At 43.5% G+C, this 17,392-nt stretch overlaps 1 protein-coding gene across 1 annotated transcript in view; it reads left to right on the top strand.

Annotated features, from left to right (window-relative positions):
• SYN3 (synapsin III) overlaps nucleotides 1–17,392 on the top strand; it is a 203,184-nt gene that overhangs the window by 1,087 nt on the left and 184,705 nt on the right. The gene's annotated exons all lie outside the window — the stretch shown is intronic.

The following is a 17,392-nucleotide window of genomic DNA, read 5'->3' as shown; positions in this document are numbered from 1 at the left end:
CTTTCTTTTGTTTCATTGCCTTTGCTCTGATAACAAGTGACTGCTAAACAGCGCAGGTGGTGGACGTTGGATTACAAATGTGACACGCGGCATTAAGCCATGTAGACAGTGAATGTTGTTTGCAGTGACGATGCTACAATCGTGTTTCTGCAGTTTACATCTTTGCAAACCTTTAAGACAAGGCTGTCCCGAGCTGGGTAACCTTAACCCAACCAACCAGAGTGGGGATTGCAGCTTGCTGTAAGACATTAACAGGTTTAGCTGATTCTCATGTTTTCACCACTTCATTATTTTTAAGCCAGGATCCAGAGGAAAGTGTTGTTGAGGCAAACATGTTGCTCACCTGTGGATATCTCATCTCAGTTGGAAACTAACTCTTATGATGAGTGCTGAGGGAGGTATGCTTTTTCTGCTTGCTCAGAAAACAATAGCCAGAGGCTCACTCTAAAAAGAGCAGTAAGGTAGAAAACCCCACCGGGAGAAGCAACAAAATGGCTTATCTTGGATTAACCAAACCTGTTTGCTCTAACAAATTCTCCTTCCTCCCTGACACCAAATTTCTTACATCAGGGGTCAATTTTCCTCTACCCAAACTCCCTTCTTTTCTGTGTTTTTCTCACATGGCCTGAAGATGGGAAAATACAAACATGATTGATACTCTCATCAGAGACCATCTCCATGCTCACGTCTACCATCTGCCCGCAAGCTCTTCTGAAGTCTCTGGGGTGTTCTGCTGGGGGTGACAGGCTGAGTCTGACCCCCCCTCTGTCTCAGCTTGTGCACGTGCCCCAGGTGAGACTGAAGGAGCACTCACCTGGCACAGGTACAAAAAGGCTCCAGCTTACAGAGGATATTTGTATTTGTTGATGGAAAACCTGAAGGGAACATTCTGCAGAGTCCCACAGAACAGAGACATGATCTCCTTGTCTCACCTGGAATAGCTGACTGAAAACTAGGTCTAAGACAGGGTATATACTTTAAGCTAGTGGGTTTTTTATCTCTTAGCTTCTCACATGTTTCCTGTCCTTCGGCTCCTGTAAGTTAGAAAAAACATGGTCATAGTTGAGTTTGACTCCAACTTTCAAAGCACTCACAGCAATAGGCTGAGCTCAGAAATGAAACAAAACAAGCCTGACCCTCTGAAAATAAACTCCCCAGTATAATAAACTTCTCTGCCCCAGCGAGCGAGGGAGAATTAAATAACTTGCTTATTCACATACTGCAAAAGGCTACATAGCTTCCCAGGTGCATAGCAGGAGGCTCTCCTTACTAAAAGGGGAGCAGATACTTGGTGCACCCGGAGACTCCATCTCTCTGCGCATCAGAGGAAGCCGTTGGCGCCCGCCTGTTTCGGGATACGCATCCTCCTTGAGAGAAGCACACGGCTGGTCTGGCAGGAGGAGAGCCCCTCCGACGCTGCAGCGGCAGCAGCCTGGCGTTCGCTTACAGCATTTATCACCGGTTGGGTGACTACATTGTTTGCTTCTGCCCCCAGAGTCAACAGCGAGGCTCAGGAACCGGCAAAACGCCAGCATGTTCCCAGGGAAGCTTACGTCATTGCCGATTCACCGGTGCCAGGGACGGTGCTGGAAACCCGAGGTCGCTTTTGCCATTAATTGCCCAGATGATTAATTCATGCAATGATATCATTTTCCTGGGTGGAGGTTAGGAGGTTATGTACTCTAGTAATGAGGGATGTGATGGGATGTAACACTTGTGCTCCTTATTGATGTTAATTACAACAAACTATCCACAGTGTCCTCCACATTATCCCTTGTCCCCCAGAAAGGGAAGAAAGGGTATCGTTTTTCTCTGGCTATCCACTCTTCCCTTTCTTTTTTGGGTTGGTTTTTGGTTTTGGGTTTTTTGGTTTTTTTTTTTTTTGGCATGTAATGTGTTGCTCTAATGGAATTTGTAGTATTGCAAATTCTACACTAGAGGACTGAGATATAGTGCCCTTAACTTTTACAACAACTTCTTTAAAAATGTTGTTGCTTTCATTTTAACACTTAATTCAGGCTTTTTGCACCTCGCAAATCTCATTCTACCTTCCAAAAATTCCTTTTATTCATGTAATCTACATTGCACCTTCCAGAAAAACAAACAAACCAAAACCAACCAACCAACCAAAACACAAACCAAAACCAAAACAGCTATTATCCTTCTTTAAAAACAAAAACAAAAAAAAAAAAAAAAAAAAAAAAAGGCAAGTTTAGTTCTTATTGCATAGTGACTGGTGTCTTGTATTGTGGCATGCTCCCCTCAGAGGATGCTGCTCTGTCTATAGGGGTACAGGATCACTTTTTAGTCAGTCTGGAAATTCTCCAGAATATTGGGTTTTACCTAGAGTAAACACTCTAGGATGTTTTATTCTTTTTTTGAAGTTTTTAGACTAAAAATCCCTTTCTTGCCACTTTAATAGCTAAGCAAATAAGACCAGAATTCCCAGATGCGCATAACAAAGAGCTGCCCTGGCCCAGACAAAATTTATAGCTGATAAAGGTGCAGCGACTTGATCTGATAATCTCTTGGTAGGTGAAACTGCTAACTCAAAATGTCAAACAAAACACCCAGGGCATTTTCAGTGCTGTTGTAAGAGCATTTTCTTTCAAACAACGTCACTGCTCTGCCTCCTGTATCCCCCGTCCTTGCTCACTCCAGTGTTTCTCTTCTCCCCTCTGGCCTCCGTGTTTTCAGCTGACTTGCATCCCCAGAGGTGCATACAGCCCTGGATCATAAATTTTCAAACATACTCAGTAAGACCAAATGGAAACCTTCTGATTTCTAGATATGCTTGTTATTTGCGGGGTAAAATGGTTTCCTCTCTGTTTAAGCTCTCTCTCCATTCTGGATAATTTTTTCACTTCTTCACATTTTTTGTGGTTTTTCCTACCTCATCTAGAGATTATAAAATGTCAAGGAATCTTTCTTGAATGCTGGCAAACAGCAGAGATCAGATTAGCAATTGCAGCAGATCTGTTACTGGTTCAGTACTGTAGACTCAAATATATTTATAATATGGTTATCAAGGAAAATTAAGTGATTATGCAGCATTAACAATGTCTGTATTAATGGCTGTCAGGTTCCAGACACTCATCTATTGTCTGTTTAATGAGATATAATCCTACTGTGTCTGTACAGATCAAATGCTAAAGCAAAGGTGCAGTATGACTTTGCTGCCATTAGCAGACTGCACTGGCCACAGAAAAGGTGGCCCAGAGCATGTGCTTGTAAATTAGACCCTGCTCATAAGGGGGGAAAAAAAATAATGAGATGGCCTTGAAAAAGTAGAAGAGTCTGTGTTGTGGCCTTTAGGGTGAAAATGATCTTTTGTCCTGGTGACAGCGCTCTGTTGCAAAGGGCTGAATTCTGCATTGCCACCAGAGTGACATGAAGGGGAAGAAAAGATCATTTGCTTCCCAGGGTGGCCTGTGGTGAGCTGTCATGGGGGCAAGCAAAGTAGATTGGATGGGGTAGGAAAGACCCCTTTTTTCGGGCTTCCTGAAATTGGGAGTAATACCTTCAAGTCACTCCTGAGAGAGTAACTGCAGCCATTTTTAAAGACACATTAAATTTTGCTGTACACTATCAGACTGGGGTATGTATGAACAAGACAGGCAGCTCCTGTGTTGTACAGTACTCCAGCCTGAAGAACATCAGCAGCATTATCTTCCTATGGGTTGGAAAGAGAAGTCAGAGTTCATGTTAAAGGGAGGAAAACAGAAGGACTGGAGAGACAGGTGGAGTGGGGGAGAGGGGTGTGCCTTTTTTTTTAAGAAGGAAATTTCATTTATGCCAAACATTGTGAGTTTTAGCTGATTTATTTCCTGCTCTCAGCCCAAACCAGAGCCAGCACTTCTTCCCTGTATACTTAAACTAATAAGTGTGGAAAAGCTTTAGCTTCCTTATTTCTTCTCACACACAGGAGCGAACACACAAATACCAACTCCTTTTAAAAGATGGCTACGGCTACCAGTGCCTTCAGTCAGGTCTTCATGTTTTGAAATGGCTCTTTGTTCAGCTCTCTAGAGTGTAAAAAGTGTGTTACCTCAAGCCCTACATTTTAATTTACACTTTAATTTTACATTTACTTGAAAATGGCACAAACACAGAAGGAAACATTTTTTTAACTTGCTAGTTCTAGTCCTTTAAAACCACAAGGCTGCTTAGGAAAGGATACTGATAAGACACTTTTTGGTAAAAGTGATAGCTAAACCCATTCACATTATTTGGAGCAGAATAAGAGGTTAACTGATGCATTATTCCCATCCAAGTAAATGAAGAAAGTCCCACTCCACTAGGACTCAGGACTTCCAACCCTGATGGAAAAAAAAAGCTAAAAATGCATGTGCCATACTTCTTATGTAGCCAATGAAATTTTTTTTTTCATCTAGAAGGACTGGTAGGCTTCCATCAGCAGTAAATTAACTTCATAAGCAAACACAAGCATATTTACATAGGACTATTAGAAAAGCAAAACCAACAGCAACAGAACATTCAGCTCCAAGGTGAATCAGACCTATACAATCTGTCATTTAAAATATAGTAAAACTCTTTTTTTTTGATAAAATGTATTATTTTTAATATATGCTAACTTGGCCCTGTGTGGTTGTCTTCTTTTATATAATACAATGAACATATCCGTACACTGTCATCTTCCTTCTCCACTTTAATGTGTAACTTGCTGGGTTAGAGTAAGGCTGAACAGCCCTGTAGTACATTACAGCCCAGGAACATGTCAAAGACCTTCTTGGCTGCAGAAACACTTCTGCTTGACTCTGCAGAACAAGCTAATAAACTCCAGAGGAAGATGCTAGAAAATATAGATTCTTCTCAGAGAAAGAAATCATGAAAATGAAGAGTTTTCTCATTCAATTTATCAGCACAGCACAGTTGTTTATAGCCACCACTGTAGTTCAGTGGATTAAAAAAAAAAAAAAATAATGAAATTGGGGATGAAGAATGATCACATGGTCGCAGAGATGATGGACTGGGTGTTTCTGTCCCTGAGACACTGCATGCACCTCTGATGCACTGTGCCCATCGCAGGCAGCTGCAGGGACTGCGGACACAGCATATGGGCAGGGAAACACACTCAGCACACGGCTGTTTTCTGAAGTGGGCTTGACAAAGCCAAATAATGTGACAAGTTAGGAAGCATTTATTCTTCTTTTAGCCCTGAAGTTTTTTATTTTGTTGCTTAAAGATGAGACTCAGTGCCTGTATTTCCCTTCTGGTTGCTAAAGCATTAATGTTCTTTGGAGAGAGGGGTTGGATGAAACGCTGCGCTCCCTCCAGCAGCTGAAGGCTGCTGAATTTAGCTTGATGCATCTATCTAAAATAGGCCTGTGTGTATTTAGTTAATCTTGCGGGAAGGCTTTCTTACTTCAGCAGCCTTGTGAAGTTTCTTTAACAGGAGAGAGAGGAGTAGGCGAGGTAAGGGGGGTGTTGTTTTATAATAAAACTGAAAGAGGCTGACAGGAATTAACATGAAGGTTACCTTGGTTTACTCTGGGCAACCTCAATAATTCATCAGAGCCTTTCAGTCAGGGCTTCCCCCGCTGTTCCCTGCAGGGGCAGTTTCATGTATGAGAGTTTCCCGAGGCCATTTCAACGCGCCAGCTCCTGAGAAACACGAGGCATAGGAGAGGACAGTGCCTGTCAAGAGCTAGAGCTGACAGTCCCTATTAATGTGCAGGCGGGATTTTCCCAGGAAGATCCTTTGATGTCTCCAGTTCTTGGTCACAGGTCACAGGCCTCTGGCTTTACATGTCATGTCTCTGTCTTGAAAGAAAGTGCCACCTCTTTTGCTGAGCCCTGCGCCCCGGCTGTGTACCTCCTGTCCCCTCCCTAGGAGTGACCCACAGAAAGAGCAGGACAGTGCCTTTTAGTTACCTGGGGCAGTCACACATCTTCTAAAGTCACTAGCTGGCATCTCCCACAAAAGTCATGCCAGACATGCAGGATCATCTGCCTCCTGCTGTGGTCAGAAAGAGAGAGGAATCAGATCCCAACCCCAATTTTTTTATTTATTTCACTGAGAATCTCATTGAAGTTGATGAGAATTTTTCCTGAGCTAGAAGGGAATGGATTGACCCTCTGCTTTCTGAAATATTTGCCAGCTAAATAAGTAGCATCGCAAATTTTTCTGTACACTCTGTTCTGCTACCTTGCACAAATTATTGGAGTTTGGTAAATGTTCCTGTAAAAGTAATGCAGTAATCAGAGGAAGATATAAGACATGAGCTTTTGCATTGCTGTAGCATTTAATCTTTCAGACTGAAAATGTTCATAGCCAGCTTTGGTTGCCTGAATAAATAATAACAGTAAAATGCTGTGAACTTATGATATCCAAGCCTCATAATGCTCCTTCAACTTCACTGCTAGAAGAAGTCAGTCAGCAACATTTCAGTGCAGCATCTCTCCACTGAAAGACCACAGCTCAGCGGTTGTGGGACAGGCTCTGGAAATGCCATCTTTGAAAATTTTTTCAGAAAAGAAAGCCTGTGAATTAATGGGGTATTTGATACAACACTTACATGTTACAAGAAATTTTGGGATATTTGTTGTACTGTCTTGGAGCAGAAAACATTTTGAAATGGCAAAATTTCTTTGAAATGAGCAGTCTGTTTTTTAACCTACTCTTACAAATATCCAATTTTTCAACTGGACCATTCTTAGCTCAGCTCCGTAGGTCTCCCTTCACTGTAATTCCTCCCATACAGCCATAGCTGAAAAGACTTCAGAAGAGCCTACACCTTCAGCTCTGCCTCTGTCAGTCTGCCTTTCTCTCCATCTGGTTGTTGGATGGTTGTTCTACCTCAGGTAGTTTTGAGGTAGTTGTCCTCTGGCTTGAAAACAGAGAGAACACCAACAGGGTTTAATTCTTAGTGAGGTATCAACAACCTCAACTTTGTCCAGAGCCTACCGCACCTTGGACTAATAGAAAAAATAGCTGGTTACCTTCACACAATGCTGTAAGACCAATATATTTTCCCAGAGCAGAGTAGGTGGTGAAGAATGAATAGACTCTTTAGTTGTCTAACCTCCTAAGTGCATGTTTTTGTGTTTAGTGGTAGACCATCAAGGGCTATGGGCAGGTAAGAAAAACTCTGATTTTTTTAAAGAGAGCATAGGACATGCCGGCTTCATGGTATGGTCAGGGTTAGCAGCTGAGGGGAAGGTGGAATCATCATCAGCAATAAATCTTTGTGAGACTATAAAGAGCACTTCAGAAACCCAAAATACAACTAGGGTGTCCATTGTAACTAACAGCAGGTTCTGCGCTTCCTCTTGGCAAAACTCACATTCCTTTGCTAACACAGAGCAGTTGTTTTACTTACTAGGTGGGAATACACAGTTACAAACTAGGTTTTCCACCACAGCTTCTCTAGCCAGAAGGTTCCTGCTGCTGCTTCATTAACGTTAAGGAGCACCAGGCAGGTGCTGTGATTGCATGGAGATGCCAGCAAAGACCGACAGTTTGATGGAAGTCTGTAACCTCGCTGCTGCTTGCTTAGCAAGGAAAGCTGGGTGGGCCGTGGCTGGCAGCAGCCTCAGGGGCTGGGCTCTGCCACGAGGCTCAGTGACGAACGGGCAGAGGGAGGACAGGGCCAAGGCTGGCAAACCAGCTGCCATCTCCCGCAGCGCCTGGCAATGTTTCTTGTTCCACCTTCAGGGTAGCGCAAACTGAAAAATCAGCTCAGGTAGGGATTGGTGCCAGGCACTGACTAGCCCTGCAGATGATGCGCTGCCAGCGGCTGCTGCTCAAGATTTAGCGGCCCGGGAGACAGATGCTGCTTTACAGGGTGAACATCTCAGCTCTTCTGGGGTGCTTAAGCAACTGTCTTTGCATGGGGGGGGTATCGTACGGTCACACGGTCCCTGCTGAAGTTGGGGGATTGTCACAGCTGGATGAAATGATGTTTTCTTTACTCGGGCTTTGCTCTTGCTGCAGTGGCGATGGCTTAGATACAGGGCTGGTTTGGACCACACCGGTGAGTATTTACAAACTAGCTTTGGAGCTGGTTTTTCAATCAGAAAAGATAAACTCACAGCAGGAGTTGTTGGGAGAAACTGCACAAGCTGCACTATGTGGGAGGCCAAGCTCAATGATCCTAGTCTTCAAATCTATTTGATTTTTCACAAGTGCTCTGCAGTGCTTCAGTAGTAATTGAAGAGATCCAAAGCAATTATCCTCTTTCAGGAATGAGATACTAATGATGGGGAGCTGAAGCAAGAAAAGAGCAAGTGATTAACCTGATAATAGTGAAGGATTTTTATGTATTTGGTTATCATACAGTGTACATTATTATTAGTGATCACAACAAGGCCCTCTCTTGCTCTGGTTTTATGTGTGGATTTTCATATGAAATGAGTTAGCCAGGGTTCTTCCTGCAGCTCTTAGGAAAATACAGGTGGATGTGCAAGGTCTATCACCAACATGTGAAGGTGATCCGCTACTTTTATGGAGTTGAGTGATGATACCAGGTTTTCATAACCCCATCGCTCATTCGGTCATGTTTGGATGCTATGTCTGAATTGGAATAGAAAGGAAAGGGGACAGACATCCTGGCATCTAACCTGGCTTATTTCTAAAAGATCACCCATGTACTACTTTCTTGCACAATTATCATCTTCTGGGTATCCACAATGGTTTTTGGCAGTGATTGGCTCTGAAACTGAACTCCAGTGACCTCAGCAGCTCTCATTTGAGCTGAAAACTCTGTATATTCTTCCATGTTAAAAAGTAATACCATTTTCAGGTAGATTTAATTTTAAACAGCTGCCACACTTACTTTGTATATTATAGAACACCTCTGCAATCTGTATTTTTATCACCACACATCTCAGTCTCTATCAAACCTGACCCAGTTTAGCCTTTTCATACTTTATTTAACAGAAATATCATTATACAATCAGGCACAGTAAGGCACAAAGCAGTTAAGTGACTTGCTCAAAATAAAAAGTCCATAAGAAAAGAAAAACATAGAGAAAGGAACTGCTCTTGCTATCTACAGAAACCATAAGATTGGTTTCCTTTGGTGTGCAGTCTTGAAATAGGGAATAATGATTGGTGTGTTTTAATGCACTGACTGCCATACTACAACATGCAGGAAGATCAGCTCTGCACTTCAGCTCAAGCCTAGGGAAAACACTGAATATGCAAGTACAAGCGCAGGCAGGATTTGGCTGGTCGCCTTAACGGGGGAGGCCGGGCTCCATGAGTGCACAGCTTTGTGCAAAGCGTCAGGGAATAAACATACTTCCTCAGCCTGCTGTAGTTAACACCCTGCCATCCGTACCAGTCTCTGAAATCTTGAAGCTAATAAGTTGTGCCCCATGGTTTGTTCTGTTGTTTTGTTTTGTTTTTGTTTTTTTTTTTTTACCTGTTCTGTGACTGCATAGGGATGACAAAGCCATGCAATTATTACAAGGTGGCCAGTTTCAACACACAAGCTTTTATAGCCTCTGGACTTCGTGAACACGGGAGCTGAGGCACGGAGCTGGGGTGTTCAGTCCAGCTCTGAGAAAGGGGATTGTCACCCTTGCAGGGGTGAGAAGTGTGTGGGTACATGGTGCCAGCAAAAGGAATGCATTACACAAACCCACACAGCATTTGGTGCGTCCCCATGTGATCAATAGTAATCATGCAAAAAAATGTGAAGAAAAATATCTCCTGGAAATGCTCAGCACAATTTGGGTTGGTCATCACAGAACCTCAGACCCACATAACCAGCTGAACCCCTACAGTGTTCCAGATGAAGACCTACCAATCCCTGTTTCCTCCGCCTCTTTGGGGGCAATAGTCTGGCCAGTCAATCTCTTACCACTACTACATGACATGGAAGAATCAAGCTATCTTACAGTTGCATCAGAAATCTTCTCCACAGTGCAGTAAAACATTGTCTTTCTCTTCCATCATCAAAATAAAACAGTAAGTTTGCTCAAATTCCCAGCTTATTCTTCTCTTTGTGCTGCTGCATGAGATGGGCACATAAACTCAGAAAGCAAGTGAGCACCTTGCCACACAAAGGCAAATTGCAAGCTTTATTTCTCCAGGTATCTGCTGTACTTAACCATCAGGTTAAGTAAACCTCAAGTATTATAAGGCTTTCCTCGCCATATGAGAAAAATCTGGGAAACTGGGATATGGTGGTGCCTGGAATGGTGCAGGGGAGAGAAAAGGGGTAGATGCATATGGCAGAGCAACTTAGATGGAATATACTAGCACTAAAGATGGTTTAGAACACTTCAGACATTTGAAGAAAAACTTTTTAACTCCCAGAAGCATAGAACATTTGGGAAAAAAGTTGAATTTTTGTGTCATTTTAAAATGAGTTAGAAGCATTAATGCAAGAATTGCAGAGTTGTGTTTGAAGATATGTTATTTGGAAATATGCGATCCATTTTTGTCTTATAAACATATGAAAAGTAATATAATTTGTGCTCCAAACAGAAAATCCTTCTTACTGTCATCAATTAATTAATAGTTACCTATCTGGTGTAGATTGTGACCTCTTAGTGAACTGTTTATTCCCTTTCATGACCCGTAGCACTTTTTTTCTCCCACAACATATCTAGTTAACTCTATAGTAACAAAATATTCTCTTTACCTGCATTTTGAACAGTCAGTCTGTTGTGGCAGAACTGCAATACAGTAGAAAGAAAATGGCACAGGAATGAGGAAGAGTATGTGATCGTAATCGAGACAGGAGCCCCATTAGCACTGGGCAGGCTGCTGCAGTTTCCTCTGAGAAGCTGTGAGTTGCCAGTCCCTTAGGCATCTTTTGTCTGGATAAGCCCTAATTCATATTGGCAGGCCCCAGATATTGAATACATCCAGCTTCTTGATTTTATTCAGATCAGCACTCTTCAAAGCAATGCGTTTCTCAGCTGAAGGAAATCCCTGCTCTATTAATGGCATATCTGGTACTGCTTTCACTCTTATCACCATGAAATCAGGACTTGTACGGTTACTGCAGGAAGCTTCGAGCATTCCTCACAAACACACAACATGAACGGAGTCAGATCCAAGACTCGGAAGGAAAAAAGACGGGGGGCTACAGAACCTTGCTTGCTTTCTTCTTATAATTTCATCCGCTTAATATGCAGACTATTTATCTCTGCAATTTGCCTGGTTTGTACTGCTGTCTCCTGCTTTTCTGTAATATAATTGTGAGGAGCCACTTTGGCATGTGTGTAAGTATTAGCCTTAATGGAAGCATTAGTGTCGCTGTTGCTCAGGGTGGGAATGACCACAATACTCTAGGGAAATAAGAAATGGAGACAGTATGCCAACTCAACTGACTTTCAGATGGAGATGCCTCTATAGTATTCAAGGATTAGCACAGGATTTCTTAGCCTCATAATGTTTGCTCCAGATGAGCTGAGTCTGGCTTTGCTGATAAGCAAGTATTGATATTGAACAGAGACAAGCTACAAAAGGCTTCTCTAAGCTCACTGACAAGGGTATTTTACCACTGAGACAACACTGTGGCTGTTAGGTGCCAACAGGATTTCCACAGTGAGAATAAAATGAGGAAATAATGTATTGTTTCCAAGAAGTAGCACATCATAATTTGTTCTTGGGGGTATTAAAGCCATACAGTATTACCATAATATTCAGATCTATTGTTCACTAGAAAATTTTTCACTATTGTTCATGGCTTTAGTCATTTTCCATTGCAATCTACTTGAAAGCCTGATGATCTTACATTTTGTCATTTTAGGCTTTTTTTTCCCTTCTTTTTTTCTTTGCCTGCCATTGCAAAATAATGGGCAAAAGAGGAAAAAGACTAACTCATTTTCTCTGCTAGGTGTAGCTCTTGTCTAATGGTCCCATCTGCACTCAGTTTTGTATGTGCACACCCATCATTTTCAGGACCAGATAAGGCAAACCCCCTATGGTGAAACTGCTATATAGGAAACACTGATCACTTTGTAAACTGAAAAAGAAGATTTGTGAAACCTGGACTTTTCCAGTTAAATAGCATCCAAAAAAAGTAGAGAAGATTTTTTTAAGGTCTACAATAAGACCTTGCAGCAATAAGACAAGGAAATTGTTGCACTTTTATATGCATCCGTGCCTTAATGAAGCATGTTGAACATTGTAAAATGTTTAGTTTCTGAGAAAAAGACCTTCTGGCACCTCTGAAGATCTCCCTAAACAGAGAAATTGGATGCACAAGACACAGACTTCTTGTGAGAATCCTTAAAGAGCACATTTCCAAAGGAAATCACTGAGGCTGTGAAAGATAATAAAGAATTTGGGAAGCAAGTGAAATTCTGATGAGCAACCGTCTAACACACAACAAGGAACTCAACTTTTGGGTAGCACCATTGCCCTGATGGCACACTGTCTCTGCTCCCTTGCCCTGCCACCCCCTCCAGCTGCAGGGTCCTGACTTCTTGCAACTGTCTCACAGACACAGGCACAGCTCAGCTGGTGTCAGTCATAGCAGATACACAATTTCCAGAAGTGTCCCTGGCACCCAAACCACAAACCCCTCTGATTTTAGGTAGTATTTTTGCTGTAGCTTTACGTGCTTTGGAAGATTTCCACCAGTGTCTACGTTAGTGCTCTACTGTATTGCTGATGCCTGGGAAATCTCTTTGCAAACTGAATACCAGCATGGAAACTCTCCGCTTTCCTCTGTTCTTCAGGACAGCGTACAGTCTTTCCAACTCCTACAGTTTTTATACATGCTTCACGTATAAAAAATGTGGGGTGCTTGGTAGGGTATCCTTTTTCTTTTATTTTTCTAAGCCCTGTTGTTTTAGTTTTCTGATTTATTGATTTTCAGTTTGCATTGAAAGTACCAAGAAATATTTGAACATGTGAGCCTCTTGAGTCCAAAACTGTGGCAAATGAGGTAAAAACCCAACAAAAGTTCTAATTTCAGAACTACTTATTTTCTTCTGCTTTCAATTCTTATGCTATTCCAAGCTTGGGAACATTGAAGCCATTCAGGGTGAAACACTGAAAGCTTGAGAGTAATTAAAAAAATCTCCTATTTTTGTCTTTTTGAAAATATATATGGAAATCCACCTAGCTGGATTTGGAGCTTCCTAACTTGGCTGCCCCTCCATGGAAATCCACTCCCACAGCGAGTCAATATGACTGAAATAAGGGAGAGACACATGGGAATATTTTAAAATGCTAATGTCTGCTAATGGTTATCCACAAAATGGGTGTGAGGTGTATTAGTACCAGGTGAGGAGCATTCCCTCATCTTTCCATCTATCATGGGGCAGAAGTAAGTGTGCAGCTCCCTTATGATCAGGTGGGAGAATAACCTCTACTATCAACATCCATGTTGGCTTTCCGTTTTACCACCCCCAGCATTGTTCTGTTGAGGCTGTCAAGAGCAGGAATCAGATGCGGGCTGGCATGGTCGTGTTCAGTTCATTACCTGACAGCATAGATAACAAGCCTTGAGGAAATCTAAGCACAGTGAACATATACCAGCCAATTGAGTTTGATTCCCTCTGGATGCTATTGCACATTAGAAAGTAACCCAGCAAGAGGTTTAAGCGAATGTTTTGTTATTGTTTTCTAACATATGTCAACAGGTTTTCTGAGATAACTTGCATGTCTGTGGAATATATCCTTGAGAAAAAGCAGGTAGGTGCCTGGCTGCTGCCAACGAGTAGAGGGAGTAGATTGCTTACCCTCCCTTGCCCTTCCGAAAATATCAGCCAAGAAGTTTAACTGCATGTTAGTAAGGGGCTGGCAGTGCCAGCCTCTTTGCTGTTGTTTTCAAGGTCAACTCTAATTGACCTTGCTCTTGCTTCATTTAGTTGCTCACATCATTTCCTTTTGATTCCTTGACTATGCTCCCATTGTTGGGATTTCCGCATGTTCCCATGTTGTCTTTTGGTTAAACCAATTCCCGCTTACTTCCTCCCTTTCTGCTTGTGCCCTCTCCTCCTCCTTCTCCTCTCCCCCTCTCTCCTGCCTGCTCTCTTTCTTCAGCACTTGCTCATTTTCCTGTGCCTTGTTTATCATTTCCCCATCCCAAAATGTAACCCAATATCCCTGACCTGCAGCTCTACAGCACAGATGCCCACTGTCTTCCCAGCTACCTTTCAGGAGCAGCTTTTTCTTCACACAGCAGCAGATTATTCCTGAGTGGTGGGGAGGCAGATCCTGTACTGCAGCTTGAGGAACTCAACAAGAGCTGCTGCCTCTCCTGAAGCAGCCCATGGGATGTATTTCAGCTGTGCAAGGGGCACCAGGCCTTCCTATGGGCACGTTCGTGCCTGGCACCGCATTAAGTAGGTCACTTGTCTCCACGTAAGCCATAGGAAGACCCTGGTGTGCACAGAGATGATGTACAACTTGATGGTGTAGAGCCAGCAGCTCTCCTACCTGTGGCTCTGGAGTGACAAAAGAAACCACTTAGCAGATTTGTCTTGCTTCTGAAAGAGGTGTTGGCTCCTGGCTTTGTTGAAGGTACAGCCCTGCTTGCCCGCCAAGGTAGGATCTGTATGTACACTGGGTGAACACCATTCTACATGACAGCCTAATGCTGTGAGAGCTGCACACAGCCAGATTTGGCCCGACCTGCTGAGCCCTCAGCATGGCCACAGGGAGTTTCAAACAGTAGGAGAATGAGGTCCTACCCTCCTCAGCCTGTGCCCGTACAAAAACACCTGTTGCTGAAAGTTAAATAACAGCAAGTGTTCATGATGCAGAAGATCTTTCCAGTAAGCAAAAGAATCTGGTGGCAGTTTCTGCTGCTCCCATAGCAGCATTAATGGCAATCAATAAATCGACGCATTGAAGCCACCAATAATGTCATTTTTTTTAAAGAGAGAAAGTCTATTTTAATTACACTACCTAGCTCACTAGAAACATTTATGTAATGAGAGGAGGACAGTCTGTGCCATTGCTTTGGCAGACTCAAAGTCAAAGTTCCTGGCAGGTTTGTCATCCTCTACCCCAGAGCAGAGCCAGGCGTTACTCTCTGCTGCAGCAGTGTCATCCTATTTGAATTTAGCCTCTGCGTGCTTTGCTGGAGGGAGATTTACCCGTGACATCAGCTGCTTGGGTTTTCTCTCCTTCCCTCCTGAGCCAACGGCACGCAGCCCAGTCTTCACAGCAAGCAGAGGCAGTGCCAGCCGGCAGAGGGAAAAGGCCAGCCTCAGTGCAGTGTCCCAAACTCTCTGGACAAGAGAGTTTTGCCAGCTTCCAGCGTTCCCTAAGCAACATCTTCCACTACCAAACCCCTGGTGGAAAAAATGATGGATTACTGTAAATATTGCTGTTTAAAAGTGTCCAGGAGGCAAGTGGACATGACCTTGCAATAGGTATGATAAATTATTTATTGTAAACTGTAGTACCCTGAAGGGCACAGTTTGGGAAGCCGGGTTGCAGAGGAAACCTGAACGCCTTCCAGGCGCATCATGGGGTACGCTGGCCCTTCCCAGCCCTCAGACACCCTACTTCACATGTTTCCATGCCCTTCTTCATCAGTTCAGTGCAGAGCAGAGACGTTTGCCCATTGCTTTACTTGTTGATGCTTTGCAAGGAGCCCTTGTTCTTCTGGGGAGTGAAAAGCTTGCAGAGTGGGAAGCAGCCATGCAAGCGCCTGGCAGTGGGGGAGAAACACTTTCAAGAGCATGTAAGTCCTGCCTGGACCCTGTACCAAGGATCCTGACTTGTGAAAAGAGCCTTGTCCAGCCCGTACAGCTGGGGCCAGGTTCCCTCCCGTGGCTGAGAGCTGCCACAGCAGGAACCGGCAGCTCTCTGTGATGTGCAAAGCATGCAAGGGGCAGGCGTCTCATGCTAAAACCACTTCTCCTGGGACCAGTATCAAAATTACATCCCACCTCCTGCCAGTTAATGCCAAGGTCCTTCAAGAGAGCACACCTAATTGCTGTACTCGGTAATGGATACTCATTTGGAGTCCTCCTGACTGTAGACGGATCTCTGGGATGCTCCCCTTAACCAGACCCAGACCTACCCTTGAGTGGACTGTTATTAAAATGAGGAAATTTTTCTTATTTGTCTTCTGCAAGGCAGAAAACACAGGTTCTCGAGCACAGGACAGTACAGCATGTTATTACTGAGCCTGTAGTATATAAATCCCCCAAAGCCTTTGTAGGCTTTACACTCTGGTCATCCTGCACAGGTAACAGTGGCTGGCACTCACAGTTGCTACAGTAGTACATGAGTAGGCCAAGTGCTGTGTGGAGATATATAGATATAGATAGATAGATAGATAGATAGATAGATAGATAGATAGATAGATAGATAGATAGATAGATAGATAGATAGATATGTAATGTGAGTAGCTGACTCATAATTTCATAATTCATGGATAATATATGTTACCTGCTTCTTGGAACAGCTGCTGCATAAACAGACTGTGCTACCAAAGCACTTAACAGTGCATGAATTTGCTGATGCTGTGAAGTCACCAGGCACGCCAGGACTGGGTGGGAAGTGAGCACAATGCCTTAAGATACATTATCAACTGTAAATGTGACAGGAAGTCATTAAAGATTTCCTGAGCTATTCCCTGGGAAAAGGCTACCTCCAGGCTCCAGCAAAGTGAGAGGACTTGTATTGCCAGGGCTGAGAAATCAAAAGAAAAATTGCTCTAATAATCTGATGTCAGCAGCTTCAGCAGGGAGCCCTCTGCTCCAGACAGATCCTGCGCCCACGGGATCAGCGTGGTGACGGATGACGAGATCTGGGGAACATGTGCCAAGGGGCGCTTTGTAGCTCACTTACTCCAGCCAGGCTCATCCAAGCCTCCCTAAGGCTCTGGGGGCTGAGAGGTACAGGCACAGACAGGTCTGAATCCTCTGTCTCTAAAGTTTTGTAAATCTCTATAGGTGACAATAAACGACAGCTGATTTTAAGAAAGCTCTTTGATTGCTCCATGAGCTCTCAGCCACACCTCCAGGAAGGAGATTCCCAGGCATGGGGTTCTCTTGGACCAACTGGGAAAAGACAATTTCCTGCCATCAGGAGGCAATCATACACTGGGACAAGAGTGGGAGCGATGAGGGAGGCCAAACCAGGCAGGTCAAGGCAAGGAGTTCCAGTGTTTGTAGGGGGCTCATTCAAAAAGACTTGAAGGGGGTTGGGGCATGATTTAAGGACAATATCAGAAATTCATGTGACTCATCTCATTTGATGTATGGGATAACTCTCACTTTTGTTGCTGCAGATATATCTGTCATGAAAAATATTTACCAGCAACATGTTTCTTTCCCTCCCCTCCCTGCCCGTGCCCCCCCCCCCCCCGCCTTAAATCTCACCAACCAGCCTCTGGCCAAGGATCAAAGTCTGGGCTGTCTCGACAGATAAAAGGTCTTGGGGAATTACTGTGGAACTCTCATTTCTGGCCTCTGCCTACAGGTGAACATTTTTTAA

The sequence above is a fragment of the Tyto alba genome, unplaced genomic scaffold (genome assembly GCF_018691265.1).
Source record: "Tyto alba isolate M040663 unplaced genomic scaffold, T.alba_DEE_v4.0 Super-Scaffold_2, whole genome shotgun sequence".
Classification (NCBI taxonomy): Eukaryota; Metazoa; Chordata; class Aves; order Strigiformes; family Tytonidae; genus Tyto; species Tyto alba.
This window is presented reverse-complemented; position numbering and strand designations above follow the sequence as displayed.